Source organism: Mustelus asterias, chromosome 2, assembly GCF_964213995.1.
Source record: "Mustelus asterias chromosome 2, sMusAst1.hap1.1, whole genome shotgun sequence".
Taxonomy (NCBI): domain Eukaryota; kingdom Metazoa; phylum Chordata; class Chondrichthyes; order Carcharhiniformes; family Triakidae; genus Mustelus; species Mustelus asterias.
In genome coordinates, this window is record NC_135802.1 from 81,074,459 (window position 1) to 81,099,679 (window position 25,221).

The 25,221-nt window shown below is 42.2% G+C and overlaps 1 protein-coding gene across 2 annotated transcripts in view; it reads right to left on the bottom strand.

Annotated features, from left to right (window-relative positions):
• dync1i1a (dynein cytoplasmic 1 intermediate chain 1a) overlaps positions 1-8,260 on the bottom strand; it is a 229,551-nt gene extending 221,291 nt beyond the window's left edge. For both annotated transcript variants that reach the window (XM_078227973.1, XM_078227966.1), the window contains exon 1: positions 8,123-8,260. The gene's annotated coding sequence lies outside the window, so the exon portion shown is untranslated. The remainder of the gene's footprint in view (positions 1-8,122) is intronic.
• Between the last annotated feature and the right edge of the window lie 16,961 nt (positions 8,261-25,221).

Here is a 25,221-nt window from a genome sequence, read left to right on the forward strand (position 1 = left end):
TGGTGTTGTGAGACTTCTTATTGTACTAATTCAACCATGACATCAATGTTATCCAAATCTATGAGTACATTCACACAGTAATCTTCTGCAGTATAGCACACAGAATGTTAGAGAACAGAGGATATGGCCTCTCTCTTCATGTTACTATCAGCTTTTGCCCATCTCTTTGTCCTGTTCTATTTCTCTTTTCAAGTGAGAGGTAACAGCCAGCAGTACATGATGCACAGGAGCCATCACCAGAAATTGGCTTTGGTAACAGTTCTACTCAAGAGTCAGAAAGTTTGGGATCAAGCCTCCACTCAAAGACTTGGAACACAAATTTAGGGCAGTACCAAGGGACTGCTGAATTGGCAGAGGTGCTGACCTTCAGATCAGACATTAATCCAAGCATCTACCTGCAAGTTCAAAAGGTCCCAGGAATCTATTCAAGGAAGAACAGGGGACTTCTCCTGGTGACGTGAACATCATTTACCACTCAAACAGATTAACTGATTATTTTAGGGTGCAATGGTTTAGTGCACAAGTTGCTTGCAAACCTTGCAACTAATGTATTAGTTAATTTTCTATGGAATTGCAAATGGTCCCAAAACCAAGTGTAGCCTTCAGGTGAAGTAGTGTTGAAAGGCTGCAAGTAAACGGGCTACTGAACAGAAATTAACGTAATGCCCAACTGAAAGTCATGCATTCTGTCCTTATTTTGTATATTACCTGGACTAGGTTTTGTATGGCAATTTGTTATAGAAATTAGCTGGGGGAATATAATTAACTTAGCACAGAAGTTGACTTGTGGTTCCATCACAGGTGGGAGGTTGTCTTTAAATGCTTTTTGTGTGCATGTCCGAGACAACCTAACTTCCTGCTGGCCTAGTGATATTATCACTAGACTGTTAATCCAGAAACTCAGCTAATAATCTGGGGACCAGGGTTCGAATCCCGCCACGGCAGATGGTGGAATTTAAATTAAATTTAAGAAAACTGGAATTAAGAATCTACTGATAACCATTGTCAATTGTTGAAAAAATCCATTTGGTTCACTAATGTCCTTTAGGGAAGGAAATCTGCCATCCTTACCTGGTCTGGCCTACATGTGACTCCAGAGTCTCAGCAAGTGGTTGACTCTCAACTGCCTCCAAGGGCAACTAGGGATGGACAATAAATGCTGGCGAGCCAGCGACACCCATGTCCCACAAATGAATAAAAAAACTACCAACATGTATTTTACAAATTGTTGCAATTATAAATATGTTCGTAGGAATTTATATATCTGAGCAATTTTCATATAATGTGGTGTATATTTTATTGAAAAATCCACTTATATGCAACACACTAGAAAATATATTTTTATAGCATATAAATCTTTATTTTCACATTCTGGTCATGGAGTTCACAAAATAAATCATTCAAAATGCTTATTGAAAAGTCAGTGCGCACCCAATAACCGTAGCTTTTCTTGTCCATAATAAAGGTTTAAACAAAATAATTTTTAAAAATTATGTATTGCACGATTAAATTTATCCACTGAACTGTTTTGTGTCTTTTCATTACTTTATTCAAGTTTTTTGTTAAACGTGAAAGCACTCAGACTCTTCCAGCCAACTTTGAGCTCATATTAAATGAAAACAAAATGTGGATATACTCAGCAGGTCTGGCAAAATCTGTGGAGAGAAACAGAGTTAACAGAAAGGGGGTGGAGGAGGTGGGGCAGAATAGAAGATCAGGGATAGGTCGGGGAAAAGGAGATACTGACAAATTTGTCATGGATCTGTGGATGGCACGATGGCACAGTGATTAGCACTGCTGCCTCACAGCACCAGGGTCCCAGGTTCAATTCTGGCCTCAGGTCTGTGTGGATTTTGCACGTTCTCCTCGTATCTGCGTGGGTTTCCTCCAGGTGCTCCGGTTTTCTCCCACAGTCCAAAGATGTGCGGGTTAGGTGCATTGGCCATGCTAAATTGACCCTAGTGTCAGGGGGATTAACAGCGGGAATAGGGGCTGGGTGGGATTGTGGTTGGTACAGACGCAATAGGCTGAATGGCCTCCTTCATGCTTGTTGACGGAGCTCACATTATTGCCCTAAGTTCTGAATTGTGAGAGCTGAGCTGTAAAGTGGACCTATTTCCCAGGAAACATCAGTTCCTGTCGATTATGTGGATGTGAATTTTGTACAAGGGTCTAGCATATACAGGTTTAAAGTAGGACTGAATAGCACTGCCCACACAGGGATGCAAGAAGACATGGCCCAGAGTTAGGGTTAGTGTTGATGAGCAGATACATGTTAAGATCTGGACACGGATTTGGCTGATTGCCTGTACCCCTTACTGTACACATGCTTATAGTTACAAATTACAAGTAGTTAATAAAGACTTGCTGTTAACATGCAGAAGACTACAAAGACTTCCTGAACGGACATGTCTGTAACCAACACCATTACATCAAATTCACTCTCAAACGTTGTGGTTGAAGTTGATAGCTCTGACACATTTAAGGGAAGCCTGATGGAAGGAGGAAAAAGAGGGATTCAGGAACATTGTGGCAAGAAGTTTATGTGTAGTAGACACAACAAAATATACTAATTGTGCTGAATGGCCCAATCCTGCACGGCAAATTCCACAGAGTTCTGCAGAGGCCGGTCAAGGACAATAGTGGGAACTTCTGTATGGAGTCAGTAGAGATAGGCGAGGTGATGAATGAATACTTTTCTTCAGTGTTCACCAAGGAGAGGGGCCATGTTTTTGAGGAAGAGAAGGTGTTACAGGCTAATAGGCTGGAGGAAATAGATGTTCGGAGGGAGGATGTACTGGCAGTTTTGAATAAACTGAAGGTCGATAAGTCCCCTGGGCCTGATGAAATATATCCTAGGATTCTTTGGGAGGCAAGGGATGAGATTGCAGAGCCTTTGGCTTTGATCTTTGGGTCCTCACTGTCCACGGGGATGGTGCCAGAGGACTGGAGAGTGGCGAATGTTGTTCCTCTGTTTAAGAAAGGGAATAGAAATGACCCTGGAAATTATAGACCGGTTAGTCTTACTTTGGTGGTTGGTAAATTGATGGAAAAGGTCCTTAGGGATGGGATTTACGACCATTTAGAAAGATGCGGATTAATCCGGGATAGTCAGCACGGATTCGTGAAGGGCAAGTCGTGCCTCACAAATTTGATTGAATTTTTTGAGGAGGTAACGAAGTGTGTTGATGAAGGTAGGGCAGTTGATGTCATATACATGGATTTTAGTAAGGCGTTTGATAAGGTCCCCCATGGTCGGCTTATGATGAAAGTAAGGAGGTGTGGGATAGAGGGAAAGTTGGCCGATTGGATAGGTAACTGGCTATCTGATCGAAGACAGAGGATGGTGGTGGATGGAAAATTTTCGGACTGGAAGCAGGTTGCTAGCGGAGTGCCACAGGGATCAGTGCTTGGTCCTCTGCTCTTTGTGATTTTTATTAATGACTTAGAGGAGGGGGCTGAAGGGTGGATCAGTAAATTTGCTGATGACACCAAGATTGGTGGAGTAGTGGATGAGGTGGAGGGCTGTTGTAGGCTGCAAAGAGACATAGATAGGATGCAAAGCTGGGCTGAAAAATGGCAAATGGAGTTTAACCCTGATAAATGTGAAGTGGTTCATTTTGGTAGGACTAATTTAAATGTGGATTACAGGGTCAACGGTAGGGTTCTGAAGACTGTGGAGGAACAGAGAGATCTTGGGGTCCATATCCACAGATCTCTAAAGGTTGCCACTCAAGTGGATAGAGCTGTGAAGAAGGCCTATAGTGTGTTAGCTTTTATTAACAGGGGGTTGGAGTTTAAGAGCCGTGGGGTTATGCTGCAACTGTACAGGACCTTGGTGAGACCACATTTGGAATATTGTGTGCAGTTCTGGTCACCTCACTATAAGAAGGATGTGGAAGCGCTGGAAAGAGTGCAGAGGAGATTTACCAGGATGCTGCCTGGTTTGGAGGGTAGGTCTTATGAGGAAAGGTTGAGGGAGCTAGGGCTGTTCTCTCTGGAGCGGAGGAGGCTGAGGGGAGACTTAATAGAGGTTTATAAAATGATGAAGGGGATAGATAGAGTGAACGTTCAAAGACTATTTCCTCGGGTGGATGGAGCTATTACAAGGGGGCATAACTATAGGGTTCGTGGTGGGAGATATAGGAAGGATATCAGAGGTAGGTTCTTTACGCAGAGAGTGGTTGGGGTGTGGAATGGACTGCCTGCAGTGATAGTGGAGTCAGACACTTTAGGAACATTTAAGCGGTTATTGGATAGGCACATGGAGCACACCAGGATGATAGGGAGTGGGATAGCTTGATCTTGGTTTCAGATAAAGCTCGGCACAACATCGTGGGCCAAAGGGCCTGTTCTGTGATGTACTGTTCGATGTTCTATGTTCAAATGTAGCAAAAGAAAGCTCTTACTCTCACCACACATTGTCATATCGCTCATCCTTGTCCAGGCAGAAAAAAATAAGAAACTGGTGATAGGGAGAAGCAAAAGGTGCAGGGAGAGAAGCAGAATTGAAGTGAAAAAGTAACAAAAAGGCTGACTCAGTAAGAGAGTGACCATATTCTCCAATGTACAACATTATAGGTGATCAAAAAATACCCAATTAAAAATCCAATATCTATATTTTTTGACTTACTGCTGTCACATCTTTATACCATTTTCCCCCATTATAAATCAAGTCCACAATTTTAATGTGTTTTGCTTATATAAATGTATCATACTTCTACACTTTAGCTGCTGGATGGCTGTAAAACAAACTGCTTCTCAGTTCAGATGTTATTGTATATTTTCTCACTGGTTCCTCCAGGCAGACAAATCTGTATGAAAATGTAAAATTACTCTTTTGTTCCTTTCGTTCATTAAGTTATTTTGCATTCCCCTAGATGTATCATGTTAGGAGAATTTAGCTCACCACAATTCAAACCTTCAGGCTTCTTGGTGTGTGGCATCACTAATAGCTAACCACACCTCTTACTCTGTGAGCCACATTCCCAATCATACCCTGAATCCCATGGTCACTCGTAGGGTGCTCTGTTGGCACTGGTGTGCACATCTTTCTATTGGTTCACTAACTGCACTAAGATCACAGATTCAAGCCCCATTCTACTGATTTTCTGATCAGACAAAGTTATCAATGTCACATGCCCTAGCAGCTGGCACAGCAATAACACACATTTATCAACAGGTTGCAGGCCTTCTCTCTTAACCCTGCATCCCACCATATGCATCAAATGGAAAAGCAAATACATTACCAGGCCAAAGAAAAACACACTGACCTACTGCAGGAGTACTACTTTGTAACATTCACTTTCAGCTTTGCTTTTGTGTCTTTTAAAGCAACTTCCCACTTGAAGCAGTATTCTGTGCTTTCTTTCTTCGTAAGAAGTCTCACAACACCAGGTTAAAGTCCAACAGGTTTACTTGGTAGCACAAGCTTTCTTTCTTTGTCATTTACACGAGGGAAGAATCTATAGAATCCCTACATTGGGTCTGCAACAACTCTCCAAAAGAGCACTCTACCTAGGTCCACTCTCCCACCCTATCCCCATAACCCCAAGCATTGATCATGACCAATCCACCTAACCTGCACATCTTTGGGCTGCAGAAGGAAACCAAAGCACCAGAAGAAATCTGGGGAGAACATGCAAACTCCACACAAAGTCACCCAAAGCCAGAATCAAACCTGGTTCTGAGAGGCAGCAGTCCTGATCACTGTGCCATCATGTCAACCATTGTTTAATGAGCATCCCCTCTCTGATGCCTATTTTCAAAGTGCAGCAATCTAGGTTTTTCCAGGTTTTCCTCAAAATTCTGTTTCTAACACAAGGGAACAGGTCCATGGCACTTTCTGAACCCTTTCACATCTGCAGACCTCCTTAATGCCTCAGAGATCAATACTGAAGGTGTGGTTCAACCAGGGGATTGAATAATTTTATGACAACTTCTCATTTACAATCAAAAAAGAAAATGCTGGAAAATCTCAGCAGGTCTGACAGCATCTGTAAGGAGAGAAAAGATTTGACATTTCGAGTCCAGCCGACCCTTTGTCAAAGAGCTTTGACAAAGGGTCGTCTGGACTCGAAATGTCAGCTCTTTTCTTTCCTTACAGATGCTGCCAGACCTGCTGAGATTTTCCAGCATTTTCTCTTTTGGTTTCAGATTCCAGCATATGCAACAATTTGCTTTCATCTAATTTACAATCTACTGTTTTGACTGCACAATCCTCTATTTCACTTGCTTTGTTGATTGCTGCACAGAATGAATTTACCTGGAAACACATCAAGGATACTCGGGATAAAAGTTAACTTGACAAATCTAAAAATGAGTAAAGATACAACAAACACAGGTATTAAGGACATGGAGCAAAATTCTACTTTGATGTTTTACAGTACTTGCAGTGGTACTGTCACCAACTGTATTACATCAAACAGGCATTTGACCTGGATGACAACTCTTTGCGTTTAGATAGTGTTTCAACATAGTAAAATGTCACAAGCAGTTTCACAGGAGCATTATCAAACAAAATTCGACATTAAGCCACAGGAGGAGATATTAGGGCAGTTGGCCCAAAGCTTTTTAAAGGGGTAAGGAGAGGTAAAGGGAGGCAATTTGAGAGCTTCAGATCTTGGAAGCAATGGTGGAGTAATTAAAATGTGGAATGCTCAAAAGGCCAGAAGTGGAGTGTAAATATAAGTATATAAAGTGAGAATGTTCAGTATTACCTTCTGATATTATGTAAATGAAACTGCTTTACAAGCAGCAAAAATTCACTGCATAGTATTATAATTTGGTTAGGGGTAGACCAGAGGATTACAGAAGAAATAGAAGCAGGAGTAGATCACGGAGGCTTTTGGGCCTGCTTTGTCATGGTTGATCTTGGAGTTCAACTCCCTTTTTCTGCCACTCTTCATTTCCCTTGATTCCCTGGGCCTGCAAAAATCCATCTATCCATGCCTAAATGTATTGAGTGACGGAAGATCCACAACCCTCTGATGTAGAGAATTCGGATGTTCGCAACCCTTTGAGTGAAATTATTTCTCCTCTCAGTACTAAATGGTTGCCCTCTTATCTTAAGACTGCTCTCTCTCCCCCCCCTTTAAGATTCTCCAACGTGCAGAAAAAATCCAAATTTTACGCATCCACCCTATCAAGCCCTTCAGAATCTCATATTTCAATGAAATTGCTTCTCATTCTTCTAAACACCAGAGCTCATAGGCCCAATTTATTCAATCTCTCTATTATATAAGTACTCAACCATAGTTCAACCATGACTCCAGCTGGAAATAAAAGATCTCATAGCACAATTTCAAAGAAAAGCAGGGGAGCTATTCCAGGTGTTCTGGTCAATATTTGTCTCTCAATTAACTTCACAAACACAGATTATCTCCAATTTTGACATTACAGTTTCTAGAAACTTGTTATGTGCAAATTGGTTGTTACATTTCCGATAACAGTGACTGAACTTCAAAAATATTTCATGGGTTGTAAGCTTTGAGGAGTCCTGTGGACTCTTCAAAAGAATTCAGGTAAGTCAAGTACAAATCTTCCTTTCTAAAACCCATGTTGGCAATTTCAAATAATAATTCTTCCTCTGGATATTTAATCCTTGAACAATTCCAATATTACTCCATCACAAATATTAAAATAACGGTTCCCTAATAAATCAGGTAAGTTGCGTCTCCTGCTGAAAATGAGCATTATTACATTGGTCTCTCGAACTGGCACACCTTCATTGAAAAAAAAGGCATCTTGGGACAAAGAAGCTTAATTGCAATTTGGGAAGCTTTCCCCCCGCGTATTCCATTTCCAAACGTTAAATCAATAGATAACGATGCAGGATCAGTACACTACTGAAGGCGTCAAGTGCTACATAGACGCCAATGTAATGGGCGGATGATGCAGAAGGACCATGCCGCAAGGGTACACACAGCAGCACAGCCCCAAGGCCAACAACTCGCGTTTACTTAAAACACTATCACTGATGCCGGTTTCCAAAGTAGAGGGAGTGTTTTTCGTCCCCCAGGAAGACAGGCGAAGGGACAATAAAACGAATTAGCAGCAAAGGCACAGACAGGATGGGTAAGAAAAATCACCATGATACAGCAAGATTCAAATATTACCTCACCTCTATCAAGCCAGCTCAATTAAAGACAGATGTGTTGAGTTTCAGTGTTTTCCTGTTGAAATAAATAAGCTAAGAATGATTGCCAAGTGCAGAGATACAGCCAGACACTTGCAGCGATCCCTCCCTCCGTCTGTCAGCAGCTCGTGCGCGCATGGGCATTACATTCCAATGATGCAAGATGTATCTTTCCTAGGGCCGTTCTGCGCCTGCGCACAATTCCATTGTTGCTGAGCAGCAGGTCAATGGGATGGGAGCTGGTGCTGCTCTGGGCAACTCACACATCCTGGCATCAGCATGTGCTAGAAGGGTTGGTGCCCCCAGTTAGTTTAAATGTCAGCTAAGTAAATTGAGCGCTAATGTTAAATTAACCCCTCAAATTCTTTTGAAAGTGAGAAAAAAATAGACTGCAATCCATAAATTAATGAGGTTCACAATTTTGGAGCTACACTTGTCTGCTCCCTTAGGAGGGAAAGAACATTCCAGTTCACTTGTGGCAAAAATGAACTGCTTCATTTTGCAGCTGGTAATGAGTTCAGTATGACTCTGGAATAGTCAAACTGTTAAGAGTCTGCTTGCCAGATAGTTTTTCAGGAAGTGAACAGAAATAAGCACGCAAGAAGGCAGAAGTAGAGAGGGGAAAGGCCATGGAGGGATTTGAAAACAAGGATGAGAATATTAAAATTTAGGAATTGCTCAACCAGGAGGTAATGTAGATGAGGGAGTATTGGAATTTATTGCTCAGGAGGTTATAGCAGGGTACACAGGAAATCTTAATGCAGTTATACAGAGTCAACATGGTTTTGTGAAAGGGAAATCACGTTTGGCTTGTTTTAGTAGAGTTTTTTGAGGAAGTAACATGAATAAAGAGGAACATGGATGTGGTGTAAACTTGAATTTCCAAAAGGCATTTGATAAGATATATCAAAGATTACTACACAAAATGAAAGCTCATGGTGTAGAGGGTAATATACTATGAAGAGAGAGCTGGTTCCTACAAGAAGCAGAGAATGAGGACAAATGGATCATTTTTGGCTTAGCAAGATGTTACCAGTGGAGTGCCACAGGGATCGAGTTAAGACCTCAGTTATGTACAATCTGTATAAATTACTTGGACAAAGGGACTATGTATGGTTGCTAATTTTGATGACGACACAAAGATAGGTAAGAAAGTAAATTGTGAGAACATAAAAAGTCTACAAGTGGATTTAGATGGTGATTTAAAACATTTATTTTAAAAAAGAAAATAACATTTAAAGACACAAGAACATCTTTATACAATTAACGGTACTTTACAAACATTTCCTAAAATATATGGATTAAATAACCCCAAAGGTTTTGATGGCAACTGTCTTAATAGATTTTCTAATCTATAAACTTCCAGTAACATCACCACACCCTGCTGGTATAGGGGAAATCTCACATAAACTCCTCTCAGAGGCTGGTGGTAAAACTGATGTTCACAGGTCTAACTTCAACATGCACTGTCTTGTTCAAGATCTGATGTGGAGATGCCGGCGTTGGACTGGGGTAAGCACAGTAAGAAGTCCCATAACATCAGGTTAAAGTCCAACAGGTTTATTTGGTAGCACAAGCTTTCAGAATGTCACTCCTTCTTCAGGTGAGTGAGTTGTGTTCACAAACAGGGCATATATAGACACAAACTCAATTCATAAGATAATGGTTTGAATACGAGTCTTTACAGGTAATCAAGTCTTAAAGGTCCAGACAATGTGAGTGGAGAGAGGGTTAAGCACAGGTTAAAGAGGTGTGTATTGTCTCCAGCCAAGACAGTTAGTGAGAATTTGCAAGCCCAGGCAAGTCATGGGGGTTACAGATAGTATGACATGAACCCAAAATCCTGGTTGAGGCCGTCCTCGTGTGTGGAACTTGGCTATCAGTTTCTGCTCAGCGATTCTGCGTTGTCGTGTGTCATGAAGGCCGCCTTGGAGAACGCTTACCTGAAGATCAGAGGCTGAATGCCTGTGACTACTGAAATGTTCCCCGACAGGAAGAGAACACTCCTGCCTGGTGATTGTTGAGCAGTGTTCATTCATCCTTTGTCGCAGCGTCTGCATGTCTCCCCAATGTACCATGCCTCGAGACATCCTTTCCTGCAGCGTTTCAGGTAGACAACATTGGCTGAGTCACAAGAGTATGTACCGTGTACCTGCTGGATGGTGTTTTCATGTGAGATGATGGCATCCGTGTTGATGATCTGGCACGTCTTGCAGAGGTTGTTGTGGCAGGGTTGTGTGGTGTCGTGTTCTCCTGAAGGCTGGATAGTTTGCTGCGGACAATGGTCTGTTTGAGGTTGTGCGGTTGTTTGAAGGCAAGAAGTGCGGATGTGGGGATGGCCTTGGACACGACTTGCCTGGGCTTGCAAAATCTCACTAACTGTCTTGGCTGGAGACAATACACACCTCTTTAACCTGTGCTTAACGCTCTCTCCACTCACATTGTCTGTACCTTTAAGACCTGATTACCTGTTAAGATTTGCATATCTTGTAAATTGAGTTTGTGTCTATATATGCCCTGTTTGTGAACGCAACTCTTCACTCACCTGAAGAAGGAGTGACACTCCGAAAGCTTGTGCTACCAAATAAACCTGTTGGACTTTAACGTGGTGTTGTAAGACTTCTTATTGTTCAAGATCTCACAGCAGCCTTCAGTCTCACTTCAAATATGTTGTTTTCCCTTTGATCTTCCACTCTATTTATTGTTTCTATGATTCTTTAGAAATCCCTCTTCCCAGAATTGAACTTCATGGATCTATATTGATAAAGTAAACTTACTATTTGCCTCACACATTTAAGATCTCCCAATTATAGATGTTTTCTTTGAAATCCAACATATACTAGGAAACAGTCAACTTTAAAATCACTTCTCTTATCTGCCTAACATAAATTCCCTGGTCAAGTTGTTTCCCGCGCCCCCTGTTCATTACCATTTGAACCACTTGCCTTCACGCCTCCTATATTTATGTTTTGACCTTTGCAGGTCTAACTGTCTCCACCATAATTAAACTAGTCACACCCATACTCACATACACAAGTTTGTTTCCTAGTATATGATAATGAGATTGCAGAATAAAAATTAAGAATTCAAATTTTTCTCACGAATAGAAAAGTAGTACATTATTTTAGAGAAAAATTGCAAAAACATAGTCCAGAGGGATCTGGATGTCCTTGCACATGAAAAACAAAAAGTTATTAGGAAGGTAAATGGAATGCTGCTGTTTATTGTAAGGGGAATGGAATATAAAAGTCAGAATTTTTTTCTACAATTGTACAGGAAGTTTATGAGAGCACATCTAGAGTATTTTATACAGTTCTGGTCTTCTTCCTTGAGAAAGTACATAGTAGTATTAGAAGCTGTTCAGAGATGGTTCATTTGACTGATTCTTGGGATGAAGGGATGTGGAAAGGTTGGACAGGCTGAGCCCGTATCCATTGGAGTTTAGAAAAGAGCAAGGTGATCTTATTGAAGCATATAACATCCTGAGAGGACTTGACAGATGGATGCTGAGAGAACACATTTTAAAAATAAAGGGTCTCCCATTTAAGACAGAGATGAGGATTATTCTTTTCTCTCAGAGGGTTGGTGGTCTGTGGAATTCTCTTCCCCAAAGAGCTGTGAGGGCAGGATCATTTTAAGGCTGAGTTGATAGATACTTGATCGACAAGGGAGTTAAAGGATATAAGGATAGACAAGAAAGTAGAATTAAAGATACAATCAGATCAATGATGATCTTATCAAATAGCAGAACAGTCTCAAAGGGCAGAATAGCCAGTTCAGAATTGGCATGTTTGTATGTAAATTGCTGAAACCACAGGTTTGACTATGGCAGTACCATTTTTGTCACATGCCCCAATTTTAGTAGAAAATTATTTACATATTTTAAAAATTAATTTTTACGGGATGTGAGCATCGCTGGCTGGTCCAGCATTTAATGCTTGTCCCTAACTACCCTCCATTTGAGAGGGCAGTTGAGAGTCAACCATGTTGCTATGGATCTGGGGTCACATGTAGGCCAGACCAGATAAGGACTAAAGATTTCCTTCTCTAAAGGACATTAGTGAACTAGAAAGGTTTTTAAGACAATCGACAATGTCATGGTCATCATTAGGCTTTCAATTCCAGATTTTTATTGAATTCAAATTTCATCATCTGCCATGGCAGGATTTGAAGCCGGGTATCCAGGTCTTAACCTAGGCCTTTGGGTTACTAATCCAGTGACAATATCACTGTGCCATTGCCTCCCCAAATACTCACACAATAGAGGCAAATACATTTCGCAAATGTAGATTTGTATAAACATATCCTACTATTCAGCTACCAACTCACAAAGAAAAAAAAATATTTGCATACTGCTTTCCATCTTATAATTTTACCAGCAAATACACCAAAAGTTGAGCAGTGCATTAAAAAGCTGGGTGAATAAGACAATTGAGATCACGTACTCTGTACGATGGTGGCTAGTACTTGCATCTGAATTAATAATCATAAGTTCAGTTATCCACATCTTGGTTGCCATTTAGTCACGTGGCTAGTGTCTAACTGCTTTAGTTGCACTCTGTTGGCAAACAGAATCAGGTGCTCATCGAGCCACAGAACAATACTTCATGAGAGAGTTTCACTCTCTGCCCCAGAGGCAAAACACTGCTTGCTACAAATTTAAATGCTTGCTGTTGGCAGTACAAGATTATTAATGGACTTATCAGCATTGTGGAAAGTTTGTAACCACAAATATAAAGTTACATATGATGACCTTTAAATAATTACACTTTTGTAATGCTGCTCAATTTGAATTGTAGATTGCAATCTTTAGACAGCCGTGCACATACAATCTTGTGCACAATCACTGTGATGTTCTGAATCCGCCTTGTAAGGTAAATGGGCAAATTCAGAGTAGTGCAACTGTACCATGTTAGTCTGGATGGGAAGCAGTACTGAAAATAAACAAGGTATTATATCTAGGACATGTGATATTCTAGCTAGTACATAAGAATATAGGAGCCAGTGGACAAAGAGCCGCTAATTACTTCACTCTAAAGTTGATCATTTCTACTAATAAGTGAAAGATATCCATTTTGAAACTTATTCCATAGCTGGAAGTACAAAATAAATTACTATTACAAATAAAATTGGTTTCTTCAACGTGTAGAAGATTTCAGAAACCCTACAGTGAAATCCAACCTTCAAAAGTGGCTATCAGTATGTTCACTGGACCAGCTCCATGAACTCTGGATAAAAGCAAATTACTGCGGATGCTGGAATCTGAAACCAGATGATCCGGGTCATCCGGACTCAAAACGTCAGATGCTGCCAGATCTACTGAGATTTTCCAGCATTTTCTCTTTTGAGCTACATAAACTCTGTGGCTACAAGAGCAGGTTAAAGTCCAACAGGTTTATTTGGTAGCAAAAGCCACTAGCTTTCGGAACAGGTTGTTCCTTCGTCAGGTGGGTGGGAGTTCTGATCACAAACAGGGCACAAAGACACAAACTCAATTTACATGAATAATGATTGGAATGTGAGTCTTTACAGCTAATCAAGTCTTAAAGGTACAGATAATGTGAGTGGAGGGAGCATTAAGCACAGGTTAAAGAGATGTGTATTGTCTCCAGACAGGACAGCTAATGAGATTTTGCACATCCAGGCAAGTTGTGGGGGTTACAGATAGTGTGACATGAACCCAATATCAATATCCGGATATTGGGTTCATGTCACACTATCTGTAACCCCCACAACTTGCCTTGATGTGCAAAATCTCACTAGCTGTCCTGTCTGGAGACAATACACATCTCTTTAACCTGTGCTTAATGCTCCCTCCACTCACATTATCTGTACCTTTAAGACTTGATTAGCTGTAAAGACTCACATTCCAATCATTATTCATGTAAATTGAGTTTGTGTCTTTGTGCCCTGTTTGTGATCAGAACCCCCACCCACCTGACGAAGGAACAGCCTGTTCCGAAAGCTAGTGGCTTTTGCTTCGAAATAAACCTGTTGGACTTTAACCTGGTGTTGTTAGACTTCTTACTGTGTTTACCCCAGTCCAACGCCGGCATCTCCACATCATGGCTACAAGAGCATGTCAGAGACTGGGGATTCTGTAGGGAGTAATTCACTTCCTGGCTTTCCAAAGCCTACCCACTATCTAAAAGGCACAAATCAGGATTCTGATGGAACACTCTCCATATGCAGTGCAGCTCCAACAACACTCAAGAAGCTCGACAGGACAAATCATCCCATTTGATTGTCATTCCATTCACCACTTTAAACCTTCGCTCTCTCCATCATCAACACATAGTGGTAGCAGTGTGTACCACTGCATTGCAGCATTTCATCATGGCTTCAACTGGCATTTTCCAGTCCTGCAACCTCCACCACCTAGAAGGACAAGGGCAGCAGTTGCATGGGGAGACCGCCACCTGCACATTCCCCTCCAAACCACACACCATCCTGACTTGGAAGTATGTTGCCATTCCTTCACTGTCACTGGGTCAAAATCCTGGAACTCCCTTCCTAGAGCATTGTGGGTGTACCTACACTACATGAATTGCCGCGGCTCAAAACAGCAGCTCACCATCACCTTCTCGAAGGCATTAGGGATGAGCAATAAATGTGGGCCTAATCAGCGAGGCTCACATTCCATGAACAAATAAAAGAATCTTTGAAAACTTGCCTCAATTCCCAACATAATCAACACCAGACAATGGTGGAATATCATTTGTGTTAAAGGTATTTATGAATTTGCATTTAAACTGTGCAACAATCTTTTATGTGTTTTTTCTCACAATTACTTAAACCTTTCAGATTGTCAATCTGCCAAGTTTTTGTTTTGGGTTTGACAATTGTGAAGTTGGGAGTAAAATGCTTCCATATAGGAAGGAAGGTGAAATGAAAGGTCAAGTCACATTAAGTGTCCTAGTGAAGTTGCAAAGAAGAATTGGCAGAGGCGCATCCTCTTGACTGGGAACTGATCTGAATCAGAGAGGAGAAAAGGGCAAACATAAAATTACATTTAAAATTGAACTAAACACTGACTCAAGTTGGAAGGGGTGGGATGGAGGAAGAGTTCTTAGAATGCTGTCGGGATAGTTACCTTGAACAGTATGTTACAGAACCGACGAAGGAACGAGTTATCTTAGATCTGGTAATGTGTAACGAGGTAGGTAGGATTAAGGATGTTCTTGTGAAGGACCCTCTTGGGTCAAGTGATCACAATATGGTCAAATTTCTGATACAAATGGAAGAGGAGAAAGTAGGGTCCCATACCACTGTCCTCTGTTTGAACAGAGGGAAGTACGATAGGATGAGGGCTGAATTGGCTAAGGTGGACTGGGAGAGCAGACTGGTAGGTAGGACAGCTGAGGAACAGTGGAGGATTTTTAAGGAGATCCTTTTCAGTACTCAGCAACAATATATTCCGGTAATAAAGAAGGACTGTAAGAAAAGGGATAACCAGCCGTGGACAACGAAGGAAATTAAGGAGAGTATTAAATTAAAGACTGATGCGTACAGAGTGGCCAAAAATAGTGGAGAATCGGAAGATTGGGAAAACTTTAAGAAACAACAAAGAACGACTAAGAAAGCGATAAAGAAAGGAAAGATAGGTTATGAAGCTAGGCTAGCTCTAAATATAAAAAATGATAGTAAAAGCTTTTACAAATATATAAAAAGGAATAGAGTGGCAAGAGTGAATGTTGGACCCTTGGTGGACGAGAGGGGGGATTTAATAGTGGGAAATGAGGAAATGGCTGAGACTTTAAATAAGTTTCTTGTGTCGGTCTTCACGGTGGAAGACACAAATAGTTTACCGAATATTAACGATAGAGGGTTGGTAGGAGGAGAGGTACTCAATACAATTAATGTTACCAGGGAGGCAGTGCTGGGTAGACTAACGGGACTGAAGGTAGACAAGTCCCCGGGCCCGGATGGAATGCATCCCAGGGTACTGAAAGAAATGTCAGAGGTAATAGCGGATGCGTTAGTGGTTATTTATCAAAATTCGTTGGATTCTGGGATAGTGCCGGCGGATTGGAAAATGGCTAATGTTACGCCGCTGTTTAAAAAAGGAAATAGACAAAAGGCGGGTAACTACAGGCCAGTTAGCTTAACATCTGTAGTTGGGAAAATGCTGCAATCCATCATTAAAGAAGAAATAGCAGGCCATCTGGATAAGAATGGTTCGATTAAGCAGACGCAGCATGGATTCATGAGGGGAAAGTCGTGCTTGACGAACTTGTTGGATTTTTATGAAGATGTGACTAGTGCGGTTGACGGAGGGGAACCGGTGGATGCGGTGTTTTTGGATTTCCAAAAGGCGTTTGATAAGGTGCCTCACAAAAGGTTGCTGAAGAAGATTGGGTCACACGGAGTTGGGGGTAGGGTGTTAGCGTGGATTGGGGATTGGCTATCCGACAGGAAGCAGTGAGTCGGAATAAATGGGTGCTTTTTTGGTTGGCAGATGGTAACTAGTGGCGTGCCGCAGGGATCGGTACTGGGGCCTCAACTATTTACCATTTATATAGATGATCTGGAGGAGGGGACTGAGTGCAGGGTAATAAAGTTTGCAGACGACACAAAGATAAGTGGAAAAGTGAATCGTGTGGAGGGCATAGAAGGTCTGCAGAGAGATTTGGACCGGCTGAGTGAGTGGGCGAGGATCTGGCAGATGGAGTATAACGTTAACAAATGCGAGGTTATTCACTTTGGAAGAAATAATAGCAAATTGGATTATTATCTAAATGGAAAGAAATTACAACATGCTGCTGTGCAGAGGGACCTGGGGGTCCTTGTGCATGAGACGCAAAAATCCAGTATGCAGGTGCAACAGGTGATCAAGAAGGCAAATGGGATGTTGGCCTGTATCGCAAGGGGGATAGAATATAAAAGCAGAGACGTCTTGCTGCATCTGTGCAGGGCATTGGTGAGGCTGCAGCTGGAATACTGTGTGCAGTATTGGTCCCCTTATTTGTGGAAGGATATATTGGCTTTGGAGGGAGTGCAGAGAAGGTTCACCAGGTTGATACCAGAGATGAGGGGTGTTGACTATGAGGAGAGACTGAGCAGATTGGGTTTGTATTCGTTGGAATTTAGAAGGCTGAGGGGGGATCTTATAGGGACCTATAAGATAATGAAGGGGCTGGATAGGGTAGAGATGGAAAGATTCTTTCCACTTAGAAAGGAAACTAGAACTAGAGGGCACAGCCTCAAAATAAAGGGGGGTGAGTTTAGGACTGAGTTGAGGAGGAACTTCTTCTCTCAGAGGGTGGTGAATCTCTGGAATTCTCTGCCCACTGAAGTGGTGGAGGCTACCTCGCTGAATATGTTTAAATCACGGATAGATGGATTCCTGATCGGTAAGGGAATTAAGGGTTATAGGGATCAGGTGGGTAAGTGGAACTGATCCACTTCAGATCAGCCATGATCTTATTGAATGGCAGGGCAGGCCCGAGGGGCTAGATGGCCTACTCCTGCTTCTATTTCTTATGTTCTTATGACTCCATGCCCATTCTTTGAAAAATGCCTTTCAGACACTCAAGTACCTCAATTTTAACTTCTCATCAAAGGAAAATATTTCACGCAATAAGCACTCTCTCAATGCTGCATAGAGGAGTGTCACCTGAAATTACAGCTTCAAATTCTGTACACAGACTTGAATGTTCAAGCTACTAACTTAAAGATGGGCACAGTAAGAAGTCTAACAACACCAGGTTAAAGTCCAAAAGATTTATTTGGAATCACAAGCTTTTGGAGCACTGCTCCTTCATCAGATGAGTCATAACTTAGAGAGATAGTCATAGAGGTTTACAGCATGGAAACAGGCCCTTTGGCCCAACTTGTCCATGGCACCCCTTTTTTTAACCCCTAAGCTAGTCCCAATTGCCCGTGTTTGGCCCATATCCCTCTATACCCATCTTACCCATGTAACTATCTAAAGTCTTTTTAAAAGACAAAATTGTACCCGCCTCTACTACCACCTCTGGCAGCTTGTTCCAGACATTCGCCACCCTCTGTGTGAAAGAATTGCCCCTCTGGACCCTTTTGTATCTCTCCCCTCTCACCTTAAACCTATGCCCTCTAGTTTTAGACTCCCCTACCTTTGGAAAAAAAGATATTGGCAATCTAGCTGATCTATGCCCCTCATTATTTTATAGACCTCTATGAGATGAACGATTCAAAACAATGAAACAACCAAAAACAATTAATTATGCATGCTATTCATTAGATCTATGAGGTGGCAATGCCGGTGTTGGACTGTGGTGGGCACAGTAAGAAGTCTCACAACACCAGGTTAAAGTCCAACAAGTTTATTTGGAATCACAAGCTTTTGGAGCACTGCTCCTTCTTCAGGTGAATGGAGGTAGGTTCACAAACACGGCATATATAGGCAAAGACACAATTGCAAGATAATTACAGATTGGAATGTGAAGAATGGTTGGAATGTGAGTCTTTACAGGTAATCAAGTCTTTACAGGTACAAACAGTGTGCGTGGAGAGAGGGATAATCACAGGTTAAAGAGGTGTGAAGTGTCTCAAGCCAGGACAGTGGGTAGAATTTTGCAGTGTGGTGGGGGTTACAAGTAGTGTGACATGAACCCAAGTTCCCGGTTGAGGCCGTCCTCATGCATGTGTTACTTGGCTATCAGTTTCTGTTCGGCGATTCTGCGTTGTCCTGTGTCTTGAAGGTCGCCTTGGAGAACGCTTACCCGAAGATCGGAGGCTGAATGCCCTTGACTGCTGAAGTGCTCCCCTACTGGAAGGGTATACTCCTGCCTGCTGACTGTTGAGCAGTGTCCGTTCATCCGTTGTCGTAGCGTCTGCATGGTCTCGCTGATGTACCACGCCTCGGGGCATCCTTTCCTACAGCGTATCAGGTAAACAACATTCGCCGAGTCGCAGAGTATGTACCGTGTACCTGGTGGGTGGTGTTCTCATGTGTGATGGTGGTATCCATGTGGATGATCCGGCACATCTTGCAGAGGTTGCCGTGGCAGGGTTGTGTGGTGTCATGGTTGCTGTTCTCCTGAAGGCTGGGTAGTTTGCTGTGAACAATGGTCTGTTTGAGGTTGGGCGATTGTTTGAAGGGAAGTGGTGGGAGTGTGGGGAAGGCCTTGGCGAGATGTTCATCATCATCGATGACATGTTGAAGGCTCTGAAGAAGATGTTGCAGTTTTTCTGCTCCGGAGAAGTACTCGATGTAGCCAGAGAGGTTCTTACACAGGGTCCGGTTGCCTGATACATTGGGATGGCCGGGTGTGTTGGGCTTGTGGATCTTTGGGAGGCAGTAGAGATCTCCAACGTTGGGAGTACGTGGGATGAGAGCAGCTAGGGTGCTCTGAAGGTCTGGATCAAAGTCTTGATCAGTCTGTTGAGTTGGCGGGTGGGTTCTTTGGTCGGATCTGCGGGTAACTGTCTGTAGTGTTCCTGGTTGTTCAGTTGTCGGTACACTTCCTTGCAATAGTCCGTTCTGTTAAGTATGACAATGGCTCTTCCTTTGTCCTCATTTGATGACAATGATGCGATTGGTCTTGAGAGCATGGATGGTGTTGCGTTGTGCTTGGGCCCTGCTGTGTTCAGGGCTATCTTGTGAGCGCAGCTGATGATTCTGGCATTGATGCATCTCCTGATGGCTTGAGCATACATGTCGAGTTTAGGGCAGTGGCCTTCCGGAGGGGTCCAATTCGACTCTTTCCTTTTTGGTGCACCCTGGATCTCTTTGTCAGCTGTTCTGGTTTGTTGGTTGTCTCAGTGGGTTCACTGTTGACCTTTTGGGGTTTGTGGAAGGACTCCTGGTGCTTCATTCACCTGATGAATTCTTCTGTATCTGCCACGAGAACAATGGGGTCCATTTTGGTGGTGGGGCAGAAATTGAGCCCTTGGCTGAGAACTTCGATTTCATCAGGTTGAAGTGTGTAGTCTGACAAGTTGACAATGGACTTGCCTGCAGTGGTACTATTTTCTACTATGGTACCGGGGAAGGCTTGGTTGCTGCTGGTGGTGATGCTGAGTTTCTCAAGTTTCCTGTTCTTGGTGTGCAGACAAGATGTCTTGTCTGATTGGCGGTGTCTCGCAGCTGGTCCGCTGTATCCTGAGCACAAGCTGAGAATATGGACTCTACCTTGGTTTCAAGGTTGCGGCGTCTGCTGTAGAGCTGGTGTACGAGGTGGTTGAGGGGTGTGAGAGAGGTGTTGTAGGTAGACTTGAGTGGGTTCATGATCTGTAGTCCTTTCAGGATCTTGTCTGCTTTCTTGCATCTTTGTAGAAACTTGATGTCTGTGTCGATAGATCCAATTTTTAAACCATGTACTCGAAACTTCTGAACTTTATTTCCAACAGATTAGCAATACTCAAAAATAAAAAAGGCTAAATGCATCAGATTAGTCACCCTTTGTGAAGAGTTGTTGCAACAGCCTTGGTTCATTATATGTTTGTGTAGTTAAATCTAATTAAAACAAGCACTTGGTAATTTTGGATCACTATTGAGCTCACTCATATGTCACTACAAACCCTGCTCAGATGGAAACTAGTGGAACAAACTCATTGTAGCAAATTAAAAGTGGATTTTGGTTCCTTTTATGATGGATGCCATTATTCTGTTAGGTTAGGAGCAGGACAAATGAGAGATGATTATACACAGACATAAAATTCTCAGGAGAAGGTAGTGTACAAGGGAGATTCTTCTCAATGGCAGCCCTTCAGGGTTGAGGATGGCTTGCTTCCACTCCAAGGAGGTGGGTGGCCAAATAATCCAATCCTGGAGCCGCAGACTCTGCCACATGTTTGGAAGATATTTGATGAGGTAGGAAGGTGGGACACTCTGAATTCTGCACTCACTTTCCACTGTTTACACTTAGCCTCCACATTCTCCACCAATGACGCTCTAGGTGATTGGCGTCTGCATGGATGCATCTTCTCCAGTTTGTGCATTCTAAGGCAAATGATTCCCATGTGTCGATGCATTTATTAGGGAGGCTTTCAGAGTGTTCTTCTGGTGTTTCTTCCACCTTTCTCATGATCGCGTGCCATTGCGGAGCTTGGAGTAGAGCACTTGTTCTGTGAGTCTTGTGTCAATGTAGCCTGCTCATCGCAGATGGTGAAGTGTGACCAGTGCCTTGATACTGGGTATAATGGCTTGGGAGAGGACATTCATGTTGCGACACCTATCCTGCCAGTGGATTTGCAGGATTTTGCGGAGGCAACATTGGCGATACCTCTCCAGGGATTTGAGGTGTCTGCTGTACATTGTCCATGTTTCTAATGCATAGAGGATGGCAGGGACCATGGCTGCTCTGTAGACCATGAGGTTGGTGCTGGAATTGACGTCTCGGTCTTCTAACACTCTTTATCTCAGGTATCCGGAGACTGCATTAGCACATTGAAGTCAATGGGATTTCATCATCAATATCTGCCTGCGTCGAGAAGAGGCTCCTGAGGTATGGGAAATGATCCACATTGTCCAGGGGCTCACCATGGATCTTGATGGTTGGGGGCAGTTTCGTGTGGCAGGAGTGGCTGGTAGAGAACCTTTGTTTCCGAATGTTTAGTCTGAGGTCCATTCTCTCATATGCCTCAGTGAATGCATCGATGATGGTTTGTAGCTCAGCCTGTGAGTGTGCATACACATAGGCGTCATCTACATACTGCAGTTGCGGGGTCTTGGGCCTGGAGGTGTCGGAGGTTAAACAGTTTCCCACTGGGAAGGGAAATATTCTACAGGGGAATTAATCCTTCTGTGGGAAATACCAGAACCGACTAAACTGTTTCAATGGATTTTTTCAAGGGATCAGGAAAGGAAGTCTCTGGAAATCTGTGCTGTCAGAACTGAGGTGACCAGAGGGAGGGAGAGTTCACCAAAGTATGCCTTTCTGGTGGTATCTGGAAGACTTGGACTGAGCGGAACAGTGCCAAAGGCCTTGGAAGATTCAACCTAGTATAGTGAGGAGTGGTAAAGTTCTGCCAGAGAGCTGGGAGACTGCCCTTGTTTTAATCTGAGCTAATGAAGTTTTGTTTATTTTTTGGGTTGTCCGCTGAGGTTTCAGAGTAAGGTTAATTAGGTTGATTGACAAGAGAGTCATGTGCTAATAGGAGAAGCTAGACTTACTGAGACAAGCAGGCAGTTTCTGCTTGGGGTTGTAAGGAGCAGGAGTTCTCTTTGCCTCTCTCTCTCTCTCTGAGACTGTTGTTAGAGGGCCAGAAGACAAGTGTCTCTCCATCTCTCCTTCCAGAAGTGTTAAAAGACTCCAGGACTGCTAAAACGTACCACAATGTAAATCTGTGTTTTTTTGCTAACTGATTCTAGAGAGAAGTTTATGTCTATGAAGAATGTTGCTTAAATTGGAACTAATAGAGATAAGCCAGCAGTTAAGATGTATATCTTAACATGTTTAAGTATTTCAACTGGTAAAAGCTAAGCTAATTCTTTTTGTTATAGTTAAACTGTATTGTTAAATAAAGTTTATTATGATAAAAGCTTCCTAGTGGGTCAATAGAATCACACCTGGAGTGAAACACCTTATCCTCACACTAATGCCAAAATTTAAGAATAGTTGAGGTCCAGTCTAATTTCATAATATGCCTTGCGGTTTCTGATCTGGTCCCTAACAATTGTCACAACAATGCAAAATTGTGACTGAATTATACCAATATATAACTTCACCAGCTAACCAAAAACACATTAAACTGTTTAAAGAGGATCCTTTTTCAAATATGTGAAAAGACACTGACCAAAAATGGCAATCACAAGTCACTTGATGTCTAGAATTATAAGTGGAGCACTTCTGAATAGTTACTACATGGATTGCACTACAAACATGCCCTGACATGTTGCCTATGCATTTTCGCAGCTGCGGGTGTCAAGGTCCACTTCAAATTAAAAGGACTATTGAAAGGAATAGACATGTCATTTGTTTCTTATGAACTTACCTCTCCAGTGGAGACTGAGAATCCATCAAGACAATGAGGAACTGCTAGCCAGCCAGGAGAAACAACTAACAGATACTCAAACTCCCTGTGAAGGATGAAAGAACCTCATCTCCTGTTGGTTTCTACCATCTTGAAATATGTCAAAGGTTTCTGATGGCTTTTGGATTACAAAAGGAAACTATCTCCAGCAGTGCAACTCATCGACTTCAATTCAACTCCAGGATTTTGAAGGAACCAACTAACTTAAAATGACCTCAACATTTAACAATCTAGGTCTTAAAGGTTTCTGAAACATCAAAAATGTGATTATTTGTTTTACAACATTGACTACAGCGGACATGGCAATTACATCCTTTGGAACACACAGTGAGCATGACTTTAAAAACTGGGTTCATCAAGCAGAATTATAGAAACATCTAGAGAAACTGCGAATTGAGCCGTGAGGAATCTCTCCCCCTCTCTCTCTCCCTCTAGTTAAACAAAGCCTAAGAATAATTTGCAGAGACAGTGTATTTCCATCAGAAAGAACCTTAGGAGAAACTCTCTGATTTCTGAAATAGACGGTTTTTGGATTAAAAAAGGAAACTATCTCCAGCAGTGCAACTCATGGACTTCAATTGAACTCCAGGGTTTTAAAAGAACCAACTAATTTAAAATGGCCTCAACATTTAACAATCTAAATCTTAAAGGCAAGCAAAGGACTTCTATCCATATAGTCTTCTAACTTTAATTTGGACTTTAACTTTCTTTACTTCTAATACCTGTGTGTGGGACATTGTGTCATTTATTGCTTTTCATGTTGGGTTTAGTGGCTAATAAACTTGCTCTTTCTTTGACTCAAGAAAACTTTGTTGATTGGCTTCATTTCATAGATAATAAAAATCCATTTGAATTTCAGAAATGGCATCCACAGGGAAAATAAATTTAAAAACCTTTGTCTTGACCAACCGAGGAAGCTGAATCGGAAAAGCCAGTTCACTCATCCTCACCTGGTCACAGCACCACGTTCTTGAGTTCAGTCCATTCCGAAGTGTCACAGCAGCTGAAACAACTTGGAACAGATGGTATCATTGAGCAAATCAACTCATCCCCATGGATGTCAAACCTAGTCATTGTCCGCCACTAAAATAGTGAACTGAGGCTGTGTTGACCTTAAGGTAGCAAACAAAGCAATCATTCCAGACAATTATTATTTACATTGTTTCATGATTCCACAGCTTTCACATCCAGACTCAAAACGTTGGCTCTATTCTCTCTTCACAGATGCTGTCAGGTCTACTAAGATTTTCCAGCATTTTCTGTTTTTGTTACAGATACCACAAAGGTGTGTTTCAGCACCACGGAATGTCCAGTGGACTAAGTTCATTCCAGAAGATTGTTTTTTCAGTCTTGTTAGACATTAAGAAGATGTTCAATCTACTTGATGTCAATGTCCACGGACGGGATAAAGCAGGACATAATCAGCGATTATCACCAGTGCTCACTCAACTCACAAAACACAATTTAACACTCAACAAGGACAAACGCACATTTGCAGCATTTGAGATTGATTTTCTGGGATAGAAAGCGACAGCAGCTGGAGTAATGCCTGCACACAACATCATCAAAGCCATTCATGTGCTTTCAAACCTATCTAACATGAAAGAGTTGGCATCATTCCTTGGTACTACCAACATTGATCACAAATTCATTCCTTAGAAAACAGAGGTCGGAGAGTCTCTTCAAAAGCTTCTACATAAAGATGCACAAAGGGAATAGGCAATTGCACAGCAGTGTTTGATATGTTAAAGGCGAAGATATGATCTCCACCAGAATGTGCTCACTTCAACCCACATGCGGAAACATGTCACAACAGATACATTAGGAAATGCAGTTGGAGTTGTACTCTCACAGCACTTTTTTTTACTTATTCGTGGGACATGGCGTGTCACTGGCTGGCCAGCATTTATTGCCCATCCCTAGTTGCCCTTGAGAAGGTGCTGGTGAGCTGCCTTCTTGAAATGCTGCAGTCCACGTGCTGTGGATTGACCCACAATGCTGTTAGGGAGGGAATTCCAGGATTTTGATCCAGCGATGTTGAAGGTAGCAAACATCAACTGCTTGCATGTCATGCCCATTGTTGGGAACTGACTAAATATTCTCTTGAAGAACAGGAAGCACTAGCC